This window comes from Molossus molossus, unplaced genomic scaffold (genome assembly GCF_014108415.1).
Source record: "Molossus molossus isolate mMolMol1 unplaced genomic scaffold, mMolMol1.p scaffold_m16_p_13, whole genome shotgun sequence".
Lineage (NCBI taxonomy): Eukaryota > Metazoa > Chordata > Mammalia > Chiroptera > Molossidae > Molossus > Molossus molossus.
The window spans coordinates 6,705,708-6,732,046 of NW_023425348.1; the positions used below are offsets into that span (position 1 = coordinate 6,705,708).

The 26,339-nt window shown below is 53.3% G+C and overlaps 1 pseudogene; it reads left to right on the top strand.

Annotated features, from left to right (window-relative positions):
• Positions 1 to 291: 291 nt before the first annotated feature.
• LOC118627752 overlaps positions 292 to 26,339 on the top strand; it is a 107,195-nt pseudogene continuing 81,147 nt past the window's right edge.

Here is a 26,339-nt window from a genome sequence, read left to right on the forward strand (position 1 = left end):
GAGCAACAAGTAAGACTCTCTTCGGGGTGGGTCTGAGGAATCAGCATCTGTCAAGTGCTGCATGTGATTTCAGTATTTTGCCTTGAGGGTGAAAGAATTCTGGGAAGGCCTCCATGGGGGAGGAGGGGGTTTCACTCAGCCTCGCTGGGGAGATCAGCAAAGGCTCCCTGCGGACAGATGCAGTCACGCGCTCTGCTAGCCAGCTCGGTCTTCAGTGCCCTCACGGGGCAGGACTGGTGCAGAGGAGATGGTCTTCAGTGCCCTCACGGGGCGGGACTGGGTGCAGAGGAGATGGTCTTCAGTGCCCTCATGGGCGGGACTGGTGCAGAGGAGATGGTCTTCAGTGCCCTCATGGGCGGGACTGGTGCAGAGGAGATGGTCTTCAGTGCCCTCACGGGCGGGACTGGTGCAGAGGAGATGGTCTTCAGTGCCCTCATGGGCGGGACTGGTGCAGAGGAGATGGTCTTCAGTGCCCTCACGGGCGGGACTGGTGCAGAGGAGATGGTCTTCAGTGCCCTCACGGGGCGGACTGGTGCAGAGGAGATGGTCTTCAGTGCCCTCACGGGTCGAGATTGGTGCAGAGGAGATGGTCTTCAGTGCCTTCAGATGGTCTTCAGTGCCCTCACGGGGCGGGACTGGTGCAGAGGAGATGGTCTTCAGTGCCCTCACGGGTCGAGATTGGTGCAGAGGAGATGGTCTTCAGTGCCTCATGGGCGAGAACTGGTGCAGAGGGAGCATGGTCTTCAGTGGCCCTCACTGGGCGGGACTTGGTGCAGAGGAGATGGTCTTGCAGTGCCCTCACGGGCCGGGACCTGGTGCAGAGGAGATGGCTTTCATTGCCTCACGGGTCGAGAATGGTGCAGAGGAGATGGTCTTCAGTGCCTCACGGGTCGAGATGGTGCAGAGGAGATGGTCTTCAGTGCCTTCAGATGGTCTTCAGTGCCCTCACGGGGCGGGACTGGTGCAGAGGAGATGGTCTTCAGTGCCCTCACGGGTCGAGATTGGTGCAGAGGAGATGGTCTTCAGTGCCCTCACGGGGCAGGACTGGTGCAGAGGAGATGGTCTTCAGTGTCTTCACGGGTGGACTGGTGCAGAGGAGATGGTCTTCAGTGCCTTCACGGGGCGGGACTGGTGCAGAGGAGATGGTCTTCAGTGCCCTCACGGGGCGGGACTGGTGCAGAGGAGATGGTCTTCAGTGTCTTCACGGGTGGACTGGTGCAGAGGAGATGGTCTTCAGTGCCCTCACGGGTCGAGATTGGTGCAGAGGAGATGGTCTTCAGTGCCTTCACGGGGCGGGACTGGTGCAGAGGAGATGGTCTTCAGTGTCCTCACGGGTGGACTGGTGCAGAGGAGATGGTCTTCAGTGCCCTCACGGGTGGGGACTGGTGCAGAGGAGATGGGGATAACTGGTCCCGGGCACAGTTCAAAGGACACAGTTCTCAGTGCTGTCCCACAGAAGGAAGAAGCCACCCACCCAGGCCCCTCAAGTTGGTCGGACCACAGACTGGAGCTTGAAATGGCCTGGCCCCAGTAACCACCTGCTTTGAAGCAGGGCGCTCCCCTGCCCTGGGAGACACCGTTTCCAGGGGGAATGGCCATGGGACAAGGCCTGATGCAGGCATCCCTCGGCTCACTCCATTGTGTTTACTCTTTCGTCAGCATGTCTGTCCATGTTTGTAAACAGTTGTTGAGTGCCTAGCATGGCTCAGGCTCTCTGCCAGACACTGGGAGCTTAGAACAGAACAGCCTGGTTCAGCCCCGGTGAGCACATGGTCTTGGGCAGGGTAACACTGGGCCTCGGTTTCTTTACTCGTAAATCACGAGCATGCAGAAGGGACATCTCTGGGGTTCTGAAAGCACCCTATGCCTTTCATGTTTCTGTGACACTGGGATGGGGGTTAACACGGAAAGATGTCTTTGTCTCCTAAGCTGATTTTTCTAGCAGCTGGTCAGTAGTGCCTACACTTCTGGTGCTCCAAGGCTGGCCCAACAGTCCAGTTTCAGAAATCAAACTAAATCCCAATTGCAAGTCTACAACCAGGAGCTCGGCCCTGATGAAGGGTGTGCGTTCTGCTGAGCCTGGAGCAGGCATGCGGCGAGAGCCCAGCCCTTCCCATCATCAGGGGGCTGTCTGGGCCAGCCTCATCTCTGGAACAAAGCTCTGTGAGAACCTCTGTCTACGTGGGCGTTGCCTATGCATTTCTACTTAGAGAGTTGTTTGTTTGTCTATGTTGTCGTGGTCATTCTAAGCCCACAGTCCAGCCTGTGTGCTTCTGACCAATAGCCTGTTCAGGAAAGTCTCCCCAGGCCGATGCTTCTCAGGGAAGGAAGAGGCCTTCCAAAATTGGAGGAGAGGGTTGGCAGGGAGTTTGTTCTCTTCGGCACAGCACCAGCTTCCTTCTATTTCATCACACGGTTTCAAGCAGCTGCAAAAGGGCCCGGCCGATGTGGCTCAGTGGATTGAGCGTCACCGCAGGACTGAGAGGTCCTGGTTTGATTCCTGGTCAGGGCACATGACCGGGTTGCGGGCTTGATCCCCAGTAGGGGGCGTGCAGGAGGCAGCTGATCAGTGTAGCTCTCACATTGATGTTCCTCTCCCTCCCTTGCTTTCTCTCTAAAAAAAAAATCAATAAAAACATGTTATTTTTAAAAGGCTGCAATAGGAAGGCCATGCTATAGAGGGAAGGTGGGAATTTTGGAATTAAGAAAGAACTAGGCTCAAATCTTGGCTACTTTATCTATAATTAGGCTGAGCCCTATGAAGTTGGTGATATTTTTCCATTTTCTACCTACAGATGCAGAAATTTCATATATTTCAACCTGTAGACAAATTTAATCTCTGTGTCTCAGTTTGCTCATCTGTAGAATGGAAGTAAAGTTACTTGTCTGGCAGGATTGTTGTGAAGCTGAATGAGATGTATAGTAATGTGCCCAGACAGTATCTGAACAGATTTCTTTCATGTCAAAACTGAATACTCAGCATCTACTAAATGCCAGGCCACTGGCTCAAAAATGGCAGCCGTCATTATTGTCACGAGCTGTTTTATAGCAATCTGGTCATCCTTCCTTGTCCTCAGCCACAGGCCCCGCAGAGCCCGTGGAGTGGGCACTGGTTGGTGACAGAGCGGGTTACACAGGCCCACAGTAAGTCTGTGCTCCGCCCCTCCCCTGGGGCAGGTCACGCCTTCTGAGACCCTGGCCTCTCCCTCTGGAGAGGAGAGGTCACTCTTCCTCCACGGCTTGTTTTGAGAATTAAAGGTAAGTATGCGAAGTGCCTGGCACAGAGTAGGTTCCTAGTAAGTGGCCTGAGGCCACGAGAGACATGGAGAGGATCCTGCAGGGAGCAGAAGAGGAGCTCGGACGGGACAGGGACGTGGGGGAGCTGGAAGCGAGCTGAGCACAGAGGCCTCCCTGCTCACACCCCGGGACGTCACCTGGGGGGAGGCTTCCGCTGGCAGGAGCCCGAGGGAAGGCTCCCTCCCACTGGAAATTCTGCTGGAGAGGGAGAGCGAGATGGCCAGAAACACAATCACCGTGGCCGGCGGCAGCCGGTGCCGGATGCGGCAAGGGCCCAGCGCCTTAACTGGGGATTAGAGACTGAACTTGACCGACGCACAGCCTCGTTGGCTTAATTAAAAGCTGGAAAATTCTCCATGCAGATGCAGTGACCTTTTATGAAGTCCTCGACAAGCCAGCTGGGCCCCGAGGAGCATCCTGCCCCAGCCGGACAGCAGACACCTCCCCGCCTGCCCTGTCTCTGCCCAGAACCACAGGACATCACCCTGCCCCCTCCACCCTCCTGCAGAGCCTTCCCTGAGGGACGGAGAAGGACACAGACTGAGCACACGCTTGTCTCTGCTCGTGTGATGTCCCTTGACGGGGCCTGGGCAGCCCTGGGGTCTCCATATCTTCCCCTTCCCGGGGGTCATTTGGTCTGCGCATCCATCCTTGGTTCAGGGAAACCAGCTGAAAACTCAAGACCTACAGGTGACGACAACCCCTCGGCTCTGCTGCACGTGAGCCAGGTGGGAAAGTGCATTAACACGTGTTTGTTTGCTTCTCCTAACGATCCTGTGAGGGAGGAGGACGGAAGACGCTCTGCGCAGTTACGGAGGCGAATCGGGCCGGAGGAGGGGCGGTTCCAGGGCTGAGGCCGACCCAGGTGTCCTGAGGCTCAGAGCCCAGGCTCTGCGCGTGGCCAGCTCACAAGTGGGACCGGAGGGCTGGAGCTGCAGGGAGGAGAACCTGCTCCGGGAGGGATGGGGGGCTCTGCTCCCTCCTCCGCTGGGCCGGGCCCACGGGCCACAGACCACTGCAGCGGGAGGACGTTTAGGACCCGTGGTCTGGGAGAGGCCAGTGATTCTAAGAGAGAAACTTTCAGGGAATGTAAGTCGGACAGTCGGACCTACTGGGAAGAGCAGAGGCTCCAAAGGGAAGCCCCTCTGGAAGGTCATCTGCTCCTCACCTGCTGAGTTTGGTCGGTGGCAGGAGCTGGGCGAGGGGACGTCCAGAGACGCTGCTGGCCGGGCCTCCCGTGCCTTCACTTCTGAACGAACAGCATTTCCTTCGGTCCTCCTGGCTCTGGAGGGACATTAACCAACCAGCAGGTCATGGAGTGAGACACGCTTGGCTGCGGGCACCGTGGAAGGTGCGGAGAAGGCTGGTTTCTGTCTGGTTCACGGAGCTCACAGCCTCGCGGAGGAGCCGAGACAGAGAGACACCCAGGGATGAGTAGCCATAACGAGATCATCTCCCATTTATTTGCGACTCTATCTAATTTCAAAGCACTTTATTTCTTGGCCTTATGATCTCTTCTGCATTTGTCTGTATACAGAGCATTCAGCCCCACGTGCCAGGGAAGCGCACATGTGAAGCTGTTGTTAGTGCCATTCAGATCGCTCTCCACCGAACCGCAAGCTCCTTGGAGTAAGGCTGTGCTTGTACCCATCTTCTCTTCCGCACCGAGCCCTGTGTGTTTGGAACCAAATACAGAATAAATGTTTGTAAATGTTCAATAATTGAAGGTCATTTACATTTCATGAAAACCGTGAAGGGGTTTCCTTTCCCTTAAAGACAAGGAGCCTGAGACACAGGTAAGAGTGACGCACAGTGACAGAGCTAGGGCTGGAGGACATTCGATGCGACCGTGACCGGAGGACTGTGGGTTCCGCACCGGGGTCGGTCAAGGAAATCTTTATGAAGGAAGTGCCACTTCGTGGGCTTTTCCACCGTGACTGAGCTTCAGAGCGACCCATAAGGACAAGGCTCAGCAGAGGGGAAATGCATAAACAAACTCCCGGGGAAGAAAGGCACGCGCTTCAGGAAGGGGTGTAGGGAACAAAAGCCCCAGGAAGGCAGGCTGAGACCCAGCCCGGGAGGGCCTTGAATGTCAGCTGAAGGCTGGGGCTTTATCCTGAAGCCCGTTAGGGCCGGGGCACCCCCTGGACCTTCCACTCAAAGATGCCAAACTGGGCCCATGTCCGTCCAGTGTGGGGGCCCTGTGTTGGCCATTAGTACTCGATCTTGAAGGATGAGAGGGCTCTCACCCTGGGACAGCACAGGGTCCTCTGCTGGGCGGCATGACTCACTCAGCAGCACCAGGACCATGGAGAGAAGCAATCTGCCTGGGCCTCTAATGAGAAAGATTGGAGCCCTCGGGTACATGTTTATTCCTGAGGGTGCCACGTTCATTACGGACTCTGAGTGGGAAGGGCAGCTGTGTGCTCACGCTGGGGAACATCTGGAAGAAGCAGCCAGAGCCAGGGGCATATCACTCCGTCCCAACCTCTAGGGCTCCACTCTGTGTGCATTCATTCTCTCCGCAGATACTTCCTAAATACTGGCTGCGTGAGGCACCCATGCCAAGGCTTGGGGGTCTGTGTCCTGGAAGCCTGCAGAATCTGGTGACTGTTGGAGACACATGCCAACCTGATACAATTTGCTGGGATGCACTCACCCAAAGCACGGGCTGCTAACCTAGCCTGGGGGGACTCAGGGGGGCAAGGGTTATCTGGAGCTCCTTGTAGCCACCCAGGGGGCTGGTGCTTTAACTTTCCCGCGAAGAGAGTCACTGGCCCAAGGTAGAGGGCAGCGACCAAGAGCCACCACGGGACCAGAACTCAGAGCGGGGGATGGAGGGTTCTAGAGACCACCTGACGAGGGAGATTGGGGATGGAGGGTTCTGGAGACCACCTGACGAGGGAGATTGGGGATGGAGTGTTCTGGAGACCACCTGACGAGGGGATGGAGGGTTCTGGAGACCACCTGACGAGGGGGAGTGGGGATGGAGTGTTCTGGAGACCATCTGACGAGGGAGATTGGGGATGGAGGGTTCTGGAGACCACCTGACGAGGGAGATTGGGGATGGAGTGTTCTGGAGACCACCTGACGAGGGGATGGAGGGTTCTGGAGACCACCTGACGAGGGGGAGTGGGGATGGAGGGTTCTGGAGACCACCTGACGAGGGAGATTGGGGATGGAAGGTTCTGGAGACCACCTGACGAGGGGATGGAGGGTTCTGGAGAACACCTGATGAGGGGATGGAGGGTTCTGGAGACCACCTGACGAGGAGATGGAGGGTTCTGGAGACCACCTGACGAGGGGGAGTGGGAGAGCTCTGAGCGGACTGAACGATCTACGCTCCGTGGGCGCAGGAGCCCTGTCATCCTGGTTCACCCGTGTGCCCGGTGTCACTCACGGGCCTGGAGGAACTGTGAGTGAATGAACTACAGAACGTTGGGTCTCAGCTCAGTCACTCCCCAGCTCTGTGACTTTGGAAGGATCACTTCACCATCTGAGACTCTCCTCTGACATCTGTGAAACACGGATACCCAAGGGTTTTGCATAAAATTGCTGAGATGATCAAATGTGGTGGCTCTGGGTCTAACACAATGCCTGGCCCTCAGGAAATGTCAGGGGTTCTTGAGAAAATGTGGCCATGAATGTGTACATTCTGTAGAAGGGTTGTGTCTAAAGTGGGAAATTATACCACCTCGAGGGAGAATGATGTTTTTCATACATATGGTCTCCCAGGATAGTCATTTCAAGACATTCATTTCTGCTGAAATTGAGATTTAAGCAAGACCAGTGATTTGGCAAAAGTCTTCTGTCACTCTATCATTCATTGGCATCAGCAGGTCTTCACTGGGCCCCCATCAGGCGCCGGGCACACCCAGAATTCTCTCCTCTACACTCCAGCTGGGACACGGTGGGAGCTCCCAGCTGCCCATCCTTGGAGGCCACCCTATCCACCCTCCTCTCATGGGCTAGGAAGAGGGCACTCACTGCCTGGCAACCTGCCTTCTGCTCCAGGCCCCTCCCTTCTGGACCTCTCTCCTCTCAGTGAGACCAGGGGTCTGTCTCCCAAGGATCTGAGAACAGCAGTGGCCGCATGGCCCGGGTGCGTGGGGAGTGGAAATGAGAAGGGAGGGAGGAAGGAGGCAGAGTGGAGAAGACCAAGTAGAGGAACCAGAGCTTGTGAAGGTCCTGCTGTCCCCAGACAGGAGAGGGCTTTCCTGGTGCCTCTGGGAACATTCCACGAGGTCTGGGCAAGGCTGCGGAAACTCCAGGTATGGAATGGGGGCCAAGCTCCTGCAGGTGGGTCTCCCAGAGTCAGCCCCAGGGATGCTCTTGGGATGTTACTTCTAGAGTTCTCTCCTCTGTCTCTGTCCATCCTTGGGACTTGCGGGTAGGTGTGAGGCAGAGGAGAGAAAGCAGGGGATGAGGAGAAAGACAGTAATGCTGCCAAACCCCATTCTGGCTACAGCCTTAGGGACCAACTGTGCATATGTGCACACCTGTGTATGCGCACACATGCATGTGTGTGCACGTGTGTCCATATGTGTGCGTGTGTGTACATGTGCATGCATGTGCGTGTGTGTTTGTCAGAGTTGTCCAAAGAAAGAGAACTAATAGGATGTAAAAAGATTTATTATAAGGAATTGGCTTAGCCCTAGCCGGCTTTGCTCAGTGGTTAGTGCGTCGACCCGCCGTCCAATGAGTTGTGGGTTCAATTCCGGTCAAGGGCACATACCTTGGTTGCACTTCATTCCCAGCCCTGGTCGGGTCATGCAGAAGGCAGTTGATGTGTCCCCCTCACATCGATGTTTCTCTCTCTCTCTCCCTCTGTCTCCCTCCCTCCCACTCTATCTGAAGATAAATAGAAAAATATTCTCAGGTGCAGATTAAAAATAATAATAGTAATTTTTAAAAAGGACTTGGCTCACATGAATATGGAGGTTGGCAAGTCCAAACCGAGGGGTTGGAGACCCTGGAGAGCGGAAGCTGCAGGTCGAATCCAGAAGCTGTCGCTGGAGCACAAGGAAGAGCCAACCTTGCGGGTGAGGTCCACAGGCTGTCTTCTGGAGAAGTCTCTCTGGTGCAAGGAAGGCTGGTCTTTCTGTTCTAGTCAGACCTTCAGCTGACTGGATGAGGCCACCGACATCATGGAGAGCAATCTGCTTTGCTCAAAGACCATGGATTTAAATGATAATCATCCACAAATACCAGCACAGAGATACCCAGAGTAATGTGTGACCAAATATCTTGGATACCCTGTGGCACAGCCAAGCTGACACATATAACAGAACATGTGTGCACAAGTGCGTGTGCATGTGTGCATGTGTGCATGCCTGGTGTTTGGGGAGGGCTTGAAGGCATCGTGTCTTCCCCCCTCGCGCCCGCTCCCAGCACCGAACAGTCTCTGCTGTGAAACTGGGTGAAACCAAATCTCACCAATGTCCTCGCAGCACATTCGTGTGCCGCTGTGCAGGGCTCCTTGCCAGACAGTTGTGTGTCACTCTGCACCTGGGTCTGGGGTCAGGGAGCAGATGTGGCCAGATACTGGGGACGGGAAGCATGTGACCAGAGCCCACACCCAGAGCTAATAGCACATCGCTGTCCAGAAGTGTTCCCATTACCCTCTGCACGATCATGGAAGTGCCATGTCACTGGGCTCTGGCTGATCCCCCACCAGGGACTGACCACGCTGCCTGTCCCACCTGCCCCACAAGTGGGATATGTTTACCAACCCAGGAAACCTCAGACAGGGCAGAGGGCTGGACAAGCCTTGGTTTTCTGAGCAGGAGCTCCTGTTACCCAGTGAGAAATGCCTGTTGGCCTCAGGCCCCCTGCCTGGGACCTGACCCTCCTCTTACCCGAAGTGCACCCTTCTGCTGGGGGTCAAGCCCTTTTCCTCTGTTGGGTCTCTGCCGAAATGGAGAAGAGCCTGTAGCCTCTGTTCCTCTTGACATGCACCTCTCCTGTGTACGGCTGGGGTTCCCGCGTGGTGCCCTGGGGCCTGCTCGGGTTCCCGCGTGGTGCCCTGGGGCCTGCTGGGGTTCCCGCGTGGTGCCCTGGACCTGCTGGGGTTCCCGCGTGGTGCCCTGGGGCCTGCTGGGGATCCCGCGTGGTGCCCTGGGGCCTGCTGGGGTTCCTGCGTGGTGCCCTGGGGCCTGCTGGGGTTCCCGCGTGGTGCCCTGGGGCCTGCTGGGGATCCCGCGTGGTGCCCTGGGGCCTGCTGGGGTTCCTGCGTGGTGCCCTGGGGCCTGCTGGGGTTCCCGCGTGGTGCCCTGGGGCCTGCTGGGGTTCCCGCGTGGTGCCCTGGGGCCTGCTGGGGATCCCGCGTGGTGCCCTGGGGCCAGCTGGGGTTCCCAGGCGGTGATGTGCTGCTTTCTTTCTAGAGCTTTGAACTTGGGTGGATACACGGCCAAGCGAGGTTTCCTTTTTTGTTTTTCTCTCAGAATTGTTTTAGATATTTGTGCGCTTTATTCCCATGACTTTTGCAGTCATTTGATCAGTTTTCTAAACCACAAGGACATCAAACACAGTGATTAGCTGGGGGGGTATGTTACGGCGCCGACTCTTCACATCAAGGAGCGGTACGTCTCTCCATCTGACTGTTTTCTCCGATTTTCGTGTATGTTTGTGGTTAGCTTTTCTGGTTTGGGCTCCCCCAGAAGCAACCTCTGAGCCCAGGGTTCCGGAGGCGCGTTTTCTGGAAGGAGCGCAGAATTCAGGGAGAGAGGGACAGGGGAAGAAAGCAGCCAGTCAAGGGCGTGTTCGTAAACCAGCGTCTGGGCATGGGACCGCATGGGACGCAGCTGCGTCCTGCCCGAAAACCGGAAAACGGTCGATATTCGTGCCTCGGAATGAGCCCCACTGAGGCGCAAGCGGCCCCGCACGCTCCCAGATTGGCTGCGGGCTGCTTTGGGGAGATGTGGCCCCCGGCACCAGTCCAGGGCACGCGGCGGCCCCACAGGCCGCCTGCCTCACAGAGCAGCCGGCGCTGCAGAGCCCTGCTGGTGGCACCCGCGGAGGCGCGAGCTCAGCCTCTTCTCCGGGAGGGGACGGCAGCGGCGGGGACCACCGGCAGCTCAGTAGCAATTCAGGCTTTCTGCGGAATCAGCTGTCATCCGAGACGGTGAAGGCCATCACACTGGCAGTTTTCAAACAGGCCGGATGGACGTGTCAGGGATGTGCAGAGGGAATCCCACCACGACAAGTTGGGACCAGAGCAGCGGTTCTCAAGGTTTCTGCAGAGATCCCTGTGGCAACGTGTCGGTCTGGGTCACAACTGCCGGGCCTCCGGGGCCGACGACCTCTGGGGCCTGCCGCCGGCCACCAGCTCCAGGGGGGTGTGGGGGGCTCCCCTCCTCAGCCCTGAGGACTCCTCTCCCTTTTTCAGCAAATTGCTGGGCATGTTGAGCAATTTCATATTCTTCCACTTGAATTAAACTTTCATTATTGGAGCCTGCACCGTCGGGGTGAGCACAGCGGGACCCTGGAGGGTGTCAGGGCTGGTGAGCACATCTGCAGTCTCTACAGAAATGTCTCAGGGCGTGGCTTCAAAGTGATGACTGTTTGGGAAGCTGAGACCGAGAGATGGGGCCAGGAGAGGAGCCACACCATTCCTGTAAGGAGTGAGGACGCAAGGCCCTCCCGACCCCAGGGAGGCCTTCCACCCGCTGTCCCCATCTGTCAGTGCAGGCCCAGAGCCTGCCGGACCGGTGTCCTTCCCAGCCCCTCCACAAATGCCCGTGTGGCCTGGGTGGGCAGGGAGCACAGTCAGAGGACAAGCCAAACAGTGGGGCCACCCGTGCCCACCTCCGCCCACTTCCGGCACGGGGCTAGGGGCAGGCCTTAGCGGGCCCTCCTAGAAACACTTCCGGTTCCTACCAGCTGAAGTCTGTTGCCTATAAAAAGTTCTCATATCACAACAGATGCTTTTGCAAATGAAGCGCCTGGGGAAGGAGCGTAGCAATAGGAACTGCCTGACAGACAGGCCTGCTCCCCAGGCTTCTGAACATCGTCTTCACTCTGAGACTCAGTCAGGCAGACATGCTGCGCTCGATTCAAGTCAAAAAACATATATGGAGCCTCTAACACGAAGAGGCAGCCTCTGTCCCAGACACAAAGACGTGGCAGTTTACAGGGAGAAAGAGAGAAATAAAACACAGATGCTGGCTCAGTGTGATGTGGGACAGAGTGGCCGTCCCTCCCTCCCTCCTCTCTTCCTCCCTCCCTCCCTTCCTGATATATATGTAGTGCCTATTAGATGACATCACTTTTCTAGTTGCTGAGCACACTGTGCCCATATACAACAAATAAAATCCTGCTCTCATGAAACTGTGTTCTAGTGCTTGGAGGCAGACAATTCACAAGCAAAAACATCTATGAAATAACCTTCTTTGAATGAAAGGAAATTGGTGGAGGTTAATTGAGGGTGCTGTTTTATTGGGGGTGGTCAGGGCAGCCTGGAGCCGATGGCTCTTGCAGAGACCTGAGCAAGAGGAGGGAGCGAGGAGTGAAAAGCGAGGGAAAGAGGGTGCTGCTAGCAAAGAGTAAGGGCAGAGAAGCAAGCAGTCTTCCCAAAGAAGGGGAAGTAAGGGACACAGGAAGCTCAAGGCAAGAGAGAAAGGGGAAGGGTCAAGGAGGGCGGCCCTAAGGACGTACTGGGACGAGTGGACAGGGGTGGAGGTGCAGCTGGTGGGAGGAGAAGTCCCCAGGCAGGGAACAGAGCACAAGGCCCGGAGGCTGGGCGTGCAGATGGGCTTCAGGGCGCCGCAGGTGTTCTCTTCCAGGGCGCCCCTGCTTGAGACCACAGGCTCCTGCCATGTGAGAGTTCATGGCTGGAGGTCGGGAGGCCCACCTGCTGGCCACTCCTTTCCCTCTGACCCTTGGTCGCCCCACCTGTAAATGTAAGATGAACACTCTTGCTCCTGTGTGCACTGGACATGTTAAAGGTCATGGAGCCCCCCCACCCCCATGCACAGAGCGGATTCCGGGTCCTCAGGAGGCAGAGCTGCCTCTGTGCCCCCACTCCTGCCCTGTGGGTGGCTGTCAGAGCTGAGGAACCACCTGGTCCCCTGTCTATAAGCCTGAACACGCCGACCCTCCTGACACCAGACCCTTCTCACCAGCTTCTGAGGACCCATTCCTGTCTCCAGGCACGGCCACCGGATGCTGCGACCCATCACCTGGCAGCAGAGTTGTGGTGATAATATCAGCAGGGACAGTCAACTTCCAGTCAGACGAGAGCCACGTGAAGCTGGCGTTTCTTCCTTCTCGAAAAGCTCCTCTGAGCCATGAGGCAATAAGAGGCAGGATTAGAGAGACCTGACACCTGGAACCACAAGACAGACAGAGAGGAAGTCCCAGCAGCAGAGCTCAGAAAGAACTGGCAGCATACATTTCTGGAAGGTGAGAAGCCCTCCTTGAGGTGTAACCCTGAACCCCACGACTTCAAAAGCAGGGACGAAGTAAATGGGGTGGTGCCAAGAGAAGCTCTGGACCCAACTCCATGAGACAGAGAAGGTGGAGCAAGACCGGGTGGCACCTGGACAGTCCACCTTTGCAGAGAGTGGCTGCTCCTGTCCTCTCTGGCTGGACGGAAGGAAGGCGTAGGCTCCTGTGCACGGACACTGAGTCCTGGTCGCCTGTACCGCAGCCCAGCCCGCACACAAGCCCACAGCACGCAGCTGTTCAGGAAGAACTCCCCCCTCCAAAGAGAGTGCTGTTGAAAAGGGATCCAGCACAGGTCTATACAAAGAAAGCAGTGAAGACACAGGAAAAGCAAATGGTAGATGAAGACGAGTCAACAGGCAAATGTTTCCACAGAGCTGAATAATTGTGACTAAATATTTCACCATGATTTTAAAAGAAAGTAATGAGGCAATTATCTTGGTGAAGCAAACACACAGAACAAAGATGTGAAAGAAATTACTACCTATTATCTAAAGAAACAGAGGATTGAATGTATTATATAGAGAACTAACAGACACTATCTAAAGAAATAGGGGATTAGGCATATTATATAAAGTTATAATTAGGAAGGTAAGTAAGTGCCAGAAAAATACAAACCTTCTAAATTACACACACCAGGCCAATGGGGTGGGGTGTGGGGTGTGGTCCACATAGAGAGTGTTTTATAAAAAAAACCAGAAGCATAATGTAAAAAGCATGAAAGAGCTAAGAGCAAGCATATGTCACATAAATCCACGTTGATAAGCTAAACTCACTTATTAAAAAATAAATAAAGACTTCAGACTGTATCACAAAGCAAAGCCAACCCCCCTGCACATAAAATCCACCTAAAACAAAGGGATTGAAGAGATCGACAATAAACAGATGGACAATGGTACCAGGTACACGCACAGAACAATAAACAGTTCAGGATGTAAACATCAGAGAGACTGGATTGGAATGACAAGCACTAACTGAGACAAAGAATGACTCTTTATAATGCTAAAATAAACAATTCACCATGAACTAAAGAGTTCCGACTACCTATGGGTAAATGGGTAACGTCAATATTTGCAAAGCAAATATAGAAGAAGATACAAGAAAAGAAGAAACAGGCAAAAACACATCAATAGTAAAAGGCCTTCATTCAACTATCTGTGATCAAAGATCAAGTGGATAAAAATTAAGTCTACAGAAGACCAAAATAATATAGCTTAATGAGTACACTTAATTTGTATATTTTGAACTCTGTACTCTCAAAGCAGAAAAAAATCTTCATTTGAAATTCATTCACAGTAAAAAAAAAGTGAAAAATTCATTCCCTGGTCATATTACACTAAAACTAGAAATAAATAACAAAATCTAAAATAAAATAAAATAAAATTCTCACCACTGGAAAAAAAGTTTAAAATCTTTTGAAACGACTCTTAGTCCAGCCAGTGTAGCTCAGTGGTTGAGCGTCGACCCAGGCACCAGGATGTCGCCGGTTAGATTCCCGATCGGGGCACATGCCCAGGTTGTGGATCCGATCCCCAATGTGGGGCATATAGGAGGTGGCCAATCGATGTTCTCTCTAATCGATGTTTCTATCTCTCTCTCCCTCTCACTTTCTCTCTCCCTAAAATCAGTAAAGGAAAAAATATTTTTTAAATAAAATAAAACAACTCTTAGGTCAAAAAAGAAATGAAGATATATAGAGAAGCATAGTTAGAACATTATGATTAAGATAATACACATCAATTCTATGGGATACAGTCAGAGTAACATCAAGAGAGAAATGTCTTTCATCAAGTACTATCAATAATCAAAGGTATATAAAATAAATGAGTTAAACATTCAATTTCAGAAGCTACAAAAATAATAAAACAATGCTTAGGAAAGCAGAAGGAAGGATTTAATAGCTAAGAGCAGAAATAAATATATTAATTTACAAAGGAAAATGTTAGAAAAATCCAAGAGGTGACTTTTAGGAAAATACATAAGTAAGTTAGTAATCTAATAAGAAAGAAAGTTAAACTCTACCAAATAAGTCATAGAGAGGGAAAACCAAGGTATAAAGGAAATTAAAATACTACTGTCCTCAACTCCATGTAAATTCATTTGAAATTTTCAAGAGAATGAATAATTTCATAAGTCATGTAATTTTCTAAATTGACTCTACAAAAGATAGAAAACCTGAACAGTCCAATTACAAAAGAATAAATGGAAAAAGTTGGCAAACTTTCTCTCTATAACACTACATGCCAGAAATTTCTACTAATTGTCTAAGCCTATTTTTAAAAGAAGAAAAAAAAAATAATGATATCTAAAAGTTCTTAAACTTTTTTAGAGTCTAGAAAAAGAATAAATTATTCCAAATTCTTTCAAATGAAGAAGCATAACACTGATCCAAAAACCCACCCACCCACCCAGGCCCACCTACGGAATGCTGCCAGGCCTCCTGAAGACTCACGTGCCTTCCCATCAGTCCTTTCTCCACCAAAATAACCATTGTCCTCACTTTTGTTACCACAGATTAGTTTTTTATCTGTTCATGAATTTTTGTATAAATGGACTCATAGAGTCTACGTCTTTAGCCATATTCACTTATTAAAACCTCATGGTTAAGTAAGAATGTATGATACTCTCTCAGCTGGTCACCGTAAATCTCTCTGAATTCCAAAGTTGAATGAGAAAACCTCAGCGGCATTTCCATCCATGTTAGGAGTACCCACCATCTTCAGTGTTAACACTGTTCTGGAAATACTAACCAATGCAACTAGACAGAGAGAAGTTAGAGTTACAGCCATTGGAAAGGAGGAGGCAAAATGACCAATACTTTCATATGTGGAACTCCAAAAATCTAATAAGAAAGACAACATCGGATAAACTATTACAGCGGTAAGAGAATTCACTAAGTTGGCTGAATACAACATTAACATATAATAGCCTCCACATAGCAAACAACAGCCAAGTTGAGGGAATAATAGAAGAAACAACCCCATTTCCAACAGCAACAGATATAAATAAAGACAAAATACCAAGCAATAAAAAGTATGATATATACGCAAGATTGATGTAAAGAAAACTCTAAAAATATAAATAAAGACTTGAACAAATGAAAAGGCAACACCTTTTGGTCTTGGCAATACCCAACATTATAAAGATTCAAATTCTCCTCAATCTATGAATTAATGTAAAAGTTACTACCCAGCTGTTTGGAAGTTCATATGAAAAAAATGAACAAACAAGCCAGAAAATTATGGGAAAAAAAATAGTAATCAGGAGGCACTCATCTTTCTATATATTTACATTTATTGTAAAACTACTAAATCTGTGACACAGAATATGAATGGACTGGCAGATCAATGGAACAGAGCAAGGAGACCAGAGTAAGGAGGCACAGAGGATTTTGGTAACTTGTCTTAAGATCACAGAGCTAGAAAGCACCCAGCAACCAAGCCAGGACTGAATTTCAGTGGTTCTACTCGGGGTACATGGGAGCCCCAGCTGTTCGTCACGCAGATGTACTGCTTGAACCCTGTCTGTTTGCAGAGTGCCTACAAGGTCGACAGTGTCTTAATACAGATCAGCCCTGTGCTGCACCCCCAGGTCCCTCCTTCAGAGGCACACCTCGGCAGGGCACCCAGCCTGGCAAGCACTTTCCTTGGTTGGTACTAGACTTTCTGCACCCCTGGAGACAGGTGCGTGGATGGGGAAACGGGAGCAGGTGGCATTACCTTTATCTTCTTCTCTTTAGCCCTCCTATTCCGTCTACACCACATCTTACACTTATCACCTTCTAAGGGCCTCTCCACGTCTCCCTTTCTGTCATTCCAACCCCGTTCAGACTGCCATCAGATCATAACTACATTTTGGTACCAGCCTTCTCATTCAGTGGGTGACGGCCAGAAAAATGGTTCCTCATTTATATTATATTCTATACAAGGGGACGTGCTTATTCTAGGACACTATTCAAATGCCATCATGCAGAAAGAAGACGCCTTTCTAATGCTCTCCCTTGTCTTCAAAGCACTGGGGCGTGATAAAGTACAGGAGCCTTCGCACTCCAGCCTTTTTTGGCCCATGTCCCACACCGTCTCTTCCTTCTGGACATGTGGAACCAGGAACTACATCCAATTTTCTGGTGGTTTCAAGGCATGTCTCATTCCCAGGGCCACCCCCCTACACACACTGTCTCCTGTGTTTGATGCCCAACTGCAGGTCCACCTGGTCAGCTCCCACTGTTGCCCCAAAACTCAGTTCTATTCCTTCTCAAAGGTGTCCTTCTCTGATCCTCAATCTGATTTAAACCCCTTCCTCTTTGACTCTGTATGATCCCAGCCACAACTCCGTCCCAGAAGTCTCACATGCTGTAGTATTGCCATGTGTCAGCCTGTCCCCAACGGTCTGGTAGCTCCTCGAGAGCAGGGATACGTCTCGGTCACCCTGCCATGCCCAGTGCCTGGTACGATGCCTGGTACTAATTTGAGTGACTTATTGAACAACCGATTGAGTGAAATATGCTAAAGCCCTGTACACCCCCCAGGGGTGTTTTTCATCTTCTAGTCTCGCCTCATAAGTAATCTTTCTGGAGCAGTTACAGGTAGCTGCATTTTTTTTTCTTTATTGATTTCAGAGAGAGAGGAAGGGAGAGGGAGAAAGAGATGAAACTTCAATGAGAGAGAACATCAATTGGCTGCCTCCTGCATGCCCCCCACTGGGGATTGGGCCCACAACCTGGGCATGCACCCTGACCGGGAATCAAACCTGCAACCTCTTGGTGCATAGGTTGATGCTCAACCACTGAACCACACCGGCTGGGCAGGAGCTGCACTTTTAAAGGCAACGTGATAGGCAGTTAGATCAGTGGTCTCCACTGCACCACATTTCCTGGGGGTTCTGCCCCGTGTTGCCCCTCCCACAGTCATTCTGGACCTGGCCGTGTGACTTGCTTTGGCCAATGGGACATTAGTAAGCATTATGCAAACAGAGGCTGGGTGAGAGCTTGAATACTGGGGCTTGTCCTCTTGGAAGCCACCAGCCATGTTGAGAGAAGCTCGGGGTAGATGACTGGATGATGAGAAGCCACTCGGATGAAGAATGACAGCCTTCTGGAATGTTCCAGGCCCTGGCCAGCCCCCAGGTGAACGGAGCCTCAGGAGTGATTTCAGCTACACCCTGTAGAGTAGAGGAGAGTCTCAGCTGAGCCCAGTGAACCCACAGAACTTCGAGAAACCATAAGCCGCTGTTTGTTGTGACAGATCTGGGTGACTTGTTACACAGTCACAAGCAACTGGAGCAGGCCGATATGGAAACTTGCGCGTCCCTGGCACAGCAATGCAGCCTGGCAATCTGCCCGATGTGCCAAGGTCTCTGCGGGGACCAGGCTGCCAGGAACACCAAACCCAAGAGAGAGAACCGGAGCCCCAACTGCTAGCACAGGCTGGACACGGAAGCTCCTGGGAGGAGCCGCAGCTGGGCCCGAGCGTGAGCCGTTTGCCGGGAGGAGGAAGGCAGGCGGGCCACGCTTTGACGCTGCCGTTCTCCGGAGCCTTCTCGAAAGCTCACTTAGCAGCAGCATCGCAGGAAACGCCAGTCTCCCAGGGCTTTTGATTTAGAAAAAACAAAATCAGGTTTAGCATGCAGGGACCCAAGGGACATTCTGCGCTCTGGCCCTTTCTCCAGCAGGGCGGGCCGGCTCCCACCCCTCTGTCTAGCAACCCTGTGTGCCCAGCACGTGCACAAATCCATGATTTTAGCTCCCGGACAAAGGGAGACGAACTGCCAACCCAGAGAGACGACAGCAGGCCTGGGAGCCCTGGGAAGTCAGGAGCCCTAAAAGAAGGGGTGTATTTCTGTTTTATTTGCAGTATTTCCCCCCAAGACTAAGCTAGATTCCTTTTCTATACCTTGTGGTGTTTATTTCGATTATAACTAAATGGTTTTCAGTGACTCTTTCTCCCCAGTAGAAAGGCAGATCCTGAAGAGCAGAGACTGGGTCTGTCTTCCGCCACGGTGGACCGGCCTTGCCCCGAGCGTGCACATCGCAGGGCCTGGGGGAGGGGCTGTGAAGGGAAGGCGGGAACAAATGGACGGATACCCAGCCTGGGGCAACGCAGACGGGGCTTCTTAGCAGTGACCCCTGATGCTGTCTCCCATCGCGGTGCCCCCCCTTCCCCCCCGTATGGGCTGTTCCCGTGCCCAGAGTACCCCCTCTCTCCGTCTACCTGGCACACAGCCTTCTCCCCAGCCCTGGAACAGCGAGCTGGTTTCAGACCTCCTGGATCCTCAGTTCGCTGCTCCATGTATGGAGGTAACACCCTGCCTCGGAGAGAGGATGTGTGGGATTCATCTTCCCTTGAGTTTTCCTTCCCACAAAGTATCTCGGAGTGACGGGAGACCATGGCTGAGCCACACACATTCTCAGACATTCATCTGCATAGAAATCACCTGGGGATCTTGTTCATATGCAGATTCTGGTTCAGTAGGCCCTGGGGAGGGCAGAGACTCGCATTTCTAACAGAGCCTTTTCCACTGACCCAGGGAGGGCTCCTTGAGGAGCCAGAGGCTAAGCCAGCTGTGGCTGAGAGCAGAGAGCCATGGGGTGGTCACTGCAAGCAGGCAGGGGGTGGTCACTGCAAGCAGGCAGGGGCAGTGGAGGGGCCATGATTCAGGCAGCTTGGGCGAACAGGTCCCCTTGCCTAGTGGGAGGTGGTACCTGACCCCGGAGCGCGAGGGCCCCTCGCTGGAGGGCAAACAGTGGTATGGTGGAGAACACCTGCAGCTTTTCATTTCAGGGTGGTGGAGGGAGGAGGGGGCTTTCTCCTGGGGAGGTTGCTCTAAGGACTGGGGCCTGAGGGCACATGTTCCCAGCTACGAGCCTCTGCGCCTCACCCCAGCACCAGACGGCAGTGCAGAACACGGATCGGAGGAGGTCAAGTGACCAGTGATTCAGATGAGCAAAAATTCTCCCTGAGCAACTCTCCTAATTTGGAGCTGGCATTGTGGGAAAGGCAGGGGAAGACCAGTGCCAGGCTTTTTACGGGGTTCAGTCAAGCCTGCCGGGGCCTGCCAGTGGGCGTGTGGGACATTTCTGTGGGACCCCACAGCCTCGGGGGAGAGAAATCAGAGCCCTGCCCAGGTCAGAGGGCCCTCCTTCCCTCTGAGCTGGGCCTGGGGTGGGGTTAAGCTCTTTACGTGCATTATCTCCGTGGTCCCCAACCTTCCTGGGTCTTCTGAGGACGCCCAGTTTGTGGCACACACCTGCGGACCCCACGAGAGAGTGCAGGGCTCAGTGCCTGTCAATTAAGAAAACACAGTCACAAAGTCGACCGGGGATTCTGGGATGCTTTGCCTAGAATTGGCATTTTATTCATTGTAACAGCACCAATATACATAGGAAAAACTGGTCGAGCGTCTCTGAGTGGGGAGCATGAATTCACTGTGTGGACAATGGGCCGAGGTGCCCCTGGAGACCAGACCCTTTGCAGTAATTCCTTGGCCACCTCTCACCCTGGTCTGCATTATTGCACTCAGCTTCAGGCTTCACAGAACCCCTCGAGGCACGTCCCGCCACCCCATTTTCCAGATTAGGAAGTGGAAGCTCTAAGAGGTGAAATGAGTTGTCCACGCGTCAAATACGGGGCGGAATCGGGTTCTCACCTGAACCTGTGGCTCCAAAGCCCTACCTCCTCACACTGGTCCCCCTACCTCTTCAGCAGCTGCTCCACACTGAATTGTTCTGGCGCCCTCTGGAGGTCACTGCTCCATCCTGCCCCTTCCTTCAGCTCAATCAATGCCTATTGGTCTCCTTTCCTTTCTGGTAGAGTCTGCACCCTGAGGGGACTGCTAAGTAAAGTCTAGCTTAGTATTATGAGAATCGGTCCAAGGATGGAGACACGTGGTGGGCCTCTCAGCCCACTCCCACAGCAGAGAGGAGAGGAGGCGACAGCGCCCTCCGCCCCCACGCAGGTCCCGCAGCTGTCTGTCTGTGTCAAATGTTCTGAGCAGAGGTTGGGGGCTTTGGCTCCCCACACGAAGAGAGTTCAGAGCTGTCAGCACCTTCCCACAATGCTCTGGGTGCTGAGGAGTGGGTGATAATTGCAGCCCTGTCACTTCGTCACCTCTGAGCAGGCTGGGGGTTTTCTCAAACCAAGTGCTGTGCTGCCTGGAGATCAAAGTCGGGGTTCAGGTGAGGAAAGACAACCTGCAGCTGCCGCTCCGTCCGTCCCTCCAAGTGCAGCTGGGAACACACCTCGGAGACCTCCAACTGACGGCGAGCTGGGAGGGTGGTGGCCCAGCCGCTGACCACCTCCCAGCGGAGAGCTCCCAGCCCTCAGCCAGCCTGGGAGGTCAGAGCTCCACCTTTCTCTCCCTGAGTCCAGGCCGCCTCCACCTGCTAGTGGCCTTCGTGTGTCCTTTGGAGGAAACACCCAGAGCCTCAGCCTGACTCTCGGAAGCAGGGGTTGGGGAGAGGGTCCCTTCACTTCTCTGAAGGGTGCGTCCTGCCCCGCTCCTCTGGGGTCAGCTCTCGCCTCCAACCCAGACACTCCGAAGCTGACCCTTGCTTTAGGAGTCCAGTCTCCTGCCTCCTGCGGTCTCCCTGTCCTCGGGACTCTGGTGTCTGTGAGACTAGAAGCCTCCAGGAGCACATGCTCAGGTGAGTTCAGATCCACTCACCGATGCAAACGAAGCAACTTCCCGCGACAACAGATGTGGCCGCGCACAGTGACACCCAGTGAGCTGAGCATTTGCTCTTGCCAGGCACTGCGGTGCAGTCTCACGCAGTCTTCGCGCGCCCGATGACATTGATGCGGGCACTTACAGGTGAGAAACCTAAAGCTTGACGACGTTAGAACTCTGCCCACGTCTCCGAGCTAATGAGGTGTTGAGAAAGCTCTGAAATCCACGTCTGTCTCCAAAAATAAACGCTCTGCACCCCCCTCTCTGTTGCCTGCCTCACGCAAAGTCAGTTCCTGGTGTTTTATGTAAAAGTACACGTTCACCCCCAAACAGCTCTTCTAACACACACACGGGGTACCCACAGCAGAGGGCCAAAGGAGTGGCTGCAGCCGTCACAGAGACAAACTGAAGGTCCCACTTTACAAACCCACAGAAATGCCGTTTTGCAGGCCACGTGGCCTATTCAGATTTGTTACGAATGCCTGTCACTGCAGGAACTTCCATGCAGGTAAAGCAGGGGACATCCCACACACTCGTGACTCACCTCAGCACCTGACTCTCCGGAAGCAGGGGTTGGGGAGAGGGCAAGGTAACTATTTTGAACCTAATTCTGCTCCAACAAGACACACTGCTTGGGGAAGGAGTGGGGAGGGACATCCTGAGAAATGGTAGCCAGGTCATCTCCAAGCTGATGCTCGTCTTGGGGGCGGGGCAGCGGGGCGCAGTCTGGCATGAACCTCAGCCTGTATAAAGGCAGATTGCAAACTTTCAGGGAAAAGACAGGCAAACCCAGGAAGACAGCTCTGGAGGGTTGACCTTCAAAAACGAAATTCTGACCGAACAATAGCAGGTGACTCTGCTGGAGAACCGTGGTTCACAGGAGGTCACCGTGGTGACACGGACCTTTGTGCATGATGTCAGGAGGCTGAAGCTGGACTGAGCCGAGGGCAGTGGCCTGCTGGGCCTTCCTGGGCATAGTCAGAGCAACGGAAGGGCCGGGCCGCCCCTCACGCACCGCCATCTGACCTTGGGCAACTTTCCTAACCACTCTGAGCCTCAGTATCCTGTCCTGCCTGGGCCACCCCGGCAGGCCAGCCGGGCCTCGCTCCCTCACGCCCGGGGGACATCCGTGGCTGCCTCTGCATCAGGGCTGCTGGGGATGCTGCCTTGTTCATGAGGACAAAGAAGGGCCTCCACTTTGCAGGAGCTGTGGGAACCGGCGTGGACAGTGCTGTCCACAGGGTTTCGGCTGGAGATGTCTCACAGTTGTTTTCATAGACCACGCAAAGCCTGTACTGCTCACTGCTGGGATCACCACGGAGGGGGCCGCGGACCTTCCTTTCCTACTCTTCGAGCAGCTCTCCAGCTTCCCCTGGTTTTCAGACCACACAGACTGCAAACGATGGCACAGCAGAGCCGAAGAGAAACACACGGTCGCCTGGGGAACACCTGCTTAGGGCCACCCAGGGCCTGACTCCCAGCATATATGCTTGCTTCACACCACACTGCCCGCCTAGGATGGAACCGGGTAGGGCCGCCCCCCGAAGACGGACAGGAACTCACCTACCAGTCGGGTCTGGAGCTCGAGGAAAGGGGCTGAAGGCCTTGAGGTTCCATAACAGTGACCATACCTACCCTTTTCTCACTTTTTGCCAGGTTCTGTACAGTTATCTCTTTGGATCTCACAGAATTTTATGAAGCAGTGTTATCACCTCCATTTTACGGATGAGTAAAGTGAAACTCAGAAAAGTTCTGTAACAAGCTCCCCCCCGAGTCCACAGAGGAAGGAGACATCTTTCATTTCAGAGCTATGTGGACTCAGGTGCAGCTGGGCCAGGCGCTGGCTTAGACCAGGTAGGGAAAGAGGTCAGACCTCATCTGAAGGAAAAGGAGAAAGAGCATCATAAGCTCAGCTGCTGGGCCTGCTGCAAACATGTAGAAAGGATGAAGGAACCAGGGGGAGACGCCCCCAGAACAAGCATGGACATCGCTCTGCTCTGCACGGGACTCGTTTGTACAGCACAAGCCTGGCTGACCGAGAGGCCAGGATCCTGCAGAGAGGCCACCGGGGCCAGGAAGCATTCCTGGGTCCTCACCCAGAGGGGAGGCTGGGAACAGGCTCTGACTCTGGCAGGAGGAGGGGCAGCTGGTCTAACAACCTACCTGCGGGATGAAGGATGATCAGTGTCCGCCGAGATGCCCATGAGGCTTTAGGTTACTTTAGGATACACATTGGATTAGCTAGTCAGCTTTTGACATATACCTTCTTTTCTATCTTTACTTCATAATTTTTCTTTCCAACCACGTTAACACATATGGGCTAAGCTAAGGTTAAAATGTGTGTCCCTGGGTGAGCAGAGCACCCCTAGTGGCCAGGTGAGGTAGTGAAAGCCTGGCTACTGATGGGTTCAGCCAATACTACCTGGGCACCTGCTGTTTGCCAAGGCCCCTTCCTGGGAGGGCCCTGCTCTCACGGAGCTAACAGCAGAGGGAGGGAAGCAGACAAGGCAGCGCATTCGGAGTGATGAGGCCTCCAGGGCAGCTGCAGCGCCTCTCTAAGGAGGTGACGCGGTAGGTATGAGCTGCATGAAGGGAAGGGGCCGCCTTGTGAGGCCCTAGGGAGAAGGAACAGCCAACACAGAAGCCCTGATGTAGGCCCAGGCTTGGTGCACTGGAGGGGCAGTCTGAAGGCAGTGTGGTGGGCACCCAGTGAACATGGGGGAGGGGTCGGATGTGTGCTGAGAGCAGAGAAACAGGCGGGCTGGTTGGCGAGGGGAGCCTCAGGGACCACAGCTCTTCCCCGGTGCCCAGCTGGGTTCTTGGCACAGAGCGCACCTAATCAACATTTGCTGAATAAACAAGTAAAGGAGAGAATGCCCGAGTCAGTTAGAGATGAATGGGCCCAGGCAGATGAGAGTGATTGCTGGTGGCTTTCCATAATGGACCTCCTCCAACTCCCCGGGTCACCCACGTGGTTCTCCTGGCAAGGCTCGGTCAGTAGAGCAGAAAGGGACAGACCAAAATGAGTGTCTCTGAATTGGGCATCCGTAGGGCTGACTTCAGTCCCTCTTAGCAGAAAAAAAAAAAAAAAAAAAAAGTACCTCTGGGATGCTGACAACGACTCCATATGGAAAAATGGGAAGTTTCCAAGTAAGCCACCAGCCAGACTGTCTTCCCCAGAAGCATTCCTTTGGCACCGGGGGCTTCCAGGCCTGGAGCAAGAAGCCCTTCCGCCCGGCGCCACAGACAGCCAAGCACCCTGGCGCCGGGCATCTATGGACCAGTGCTACACCGTGGAGAACGGGCAACTTGCGACAGAAAAGTCTAAACTCCCTCAGTCAGGGTTGAGGGGTTGAGGATTTGGGGGAACAGGTATTCAAAGTGATAGAGGGGAGAGTTTTATTTTTTTATTTATTTTTTTATCCTCACCTGAGGACGCTTTTGCATTTATCCTGAGATAGAACGGGAGGAAGAGAGAGAGAGAAACATCTATGTAAGAGAGACATATCGAGTGGTTACCACCCACACCACCCCAACCAGGGCCGGGGACAAACTGCAGCCGAGGTACATGCCTTTAGCGGGAACCGGACCCGCGACTCTCTGGTCCGCAGGCCGACGCTCTAACCGCTGAGCAAAACCGGTCAGGACGAGGGGTGAGTTTTAATTGGAGGACCTTGGAGCTTGGCCATTTATGGCAGAGGGGCGTCAACATCAAATCTTCCTGGACAACAGACCCTTCACTTCTGAAACAGTCCCTGTCTGTTGGTTCTGTGGGGGTGGGACACAAGACTTCGGTTCCAGGTGCAGCTGGAGGTCAAAGTGTCTCCTCTGCAGTTACTTCCGCCACATGACTTGCAGTGTTGGTCTGTCTCTGAAAAGCAACTTAGTATCTTGTTTAAAAAGATAGGACCTTGCCCTGGCCGGTTTGGCTCAGCGGTTAGAACATCCACCTGCGGTCCGGAGAGACCCAGGTTCAGTTCCCGCTAAGGGCATGTACCTCGGTTGCAGTTTGTCCCCGGCCCTGGTTGGTCGTGCGGGTGGCAGCCACTCGATGTGTCCCTTTCACATCGATGTTTCCCTCTCTCTCTCTTCCTCTCTCTCCCTCCCACTCTGTACAAAAAATGGAAAAATATCCTCGAATGAGGATAAAAAATAAATAAATAAATAAATAAATAAATAAATAAATAAAAAGATAGGACCTTGCCCTGGCCTGTTTGGCTCAGGGGTTAGAGCGTCGGCCTGCAGTCCCGAGAGACCTGGGTTCGGGTCCTGCTAAGGGCATGTACCTCGGTTGCAGTTTGTCCCCGGCCCTGGTTGGGTCGTGCAGGTGGCAGCCACTCGATGTGTCTCTTTCACGTCGATGTTTCTCTCTCTCTTCCTCCCACTCTATCTGAACAAACAATGAAAAAATGTCCTTGGGTGATGATTACATAAATAAATAAATAAATAAATAAATAAATAAATAAAAAGCTAGGCCCTGCCTGAGCTGTGCTTGTACTCCTGAGTTTACCCCCAAAGACCCAGACCGGGCATAGGCTTTCCGGATTACTGATGCTGGTGATGTTTTCGAAGGATAGGTTTTGTTCAGCTTTGTTCCCACTTGTGGAGGGTTCAGTTGGGATCACAAACATGTGTGGTCCCAGCCTGTGAGGTTCTGGGCACTGGTCTCGCCCTGGGATTCAGGGAAGAATGAGGAGCCATCTGGAGCAGAAGACAGCCCAACAGCAGAACCCAGGGCGCATCAGCACTGTCGGGCTGGCAGAGGAGGTCCAGGCTCGTCTCCCTTAGAGCCGAGAGCAGGGCACCCACGAGGACCCCACCCCTGCTCCCCACCCTTGCCCCTCGTTGTTCTGTTTGTCTTTCACATGGGCCGGACACACGAACCCTGAAGGGTGGGATTCAGGAACTCTGCGCGGCCGACGGGAGGATGAATT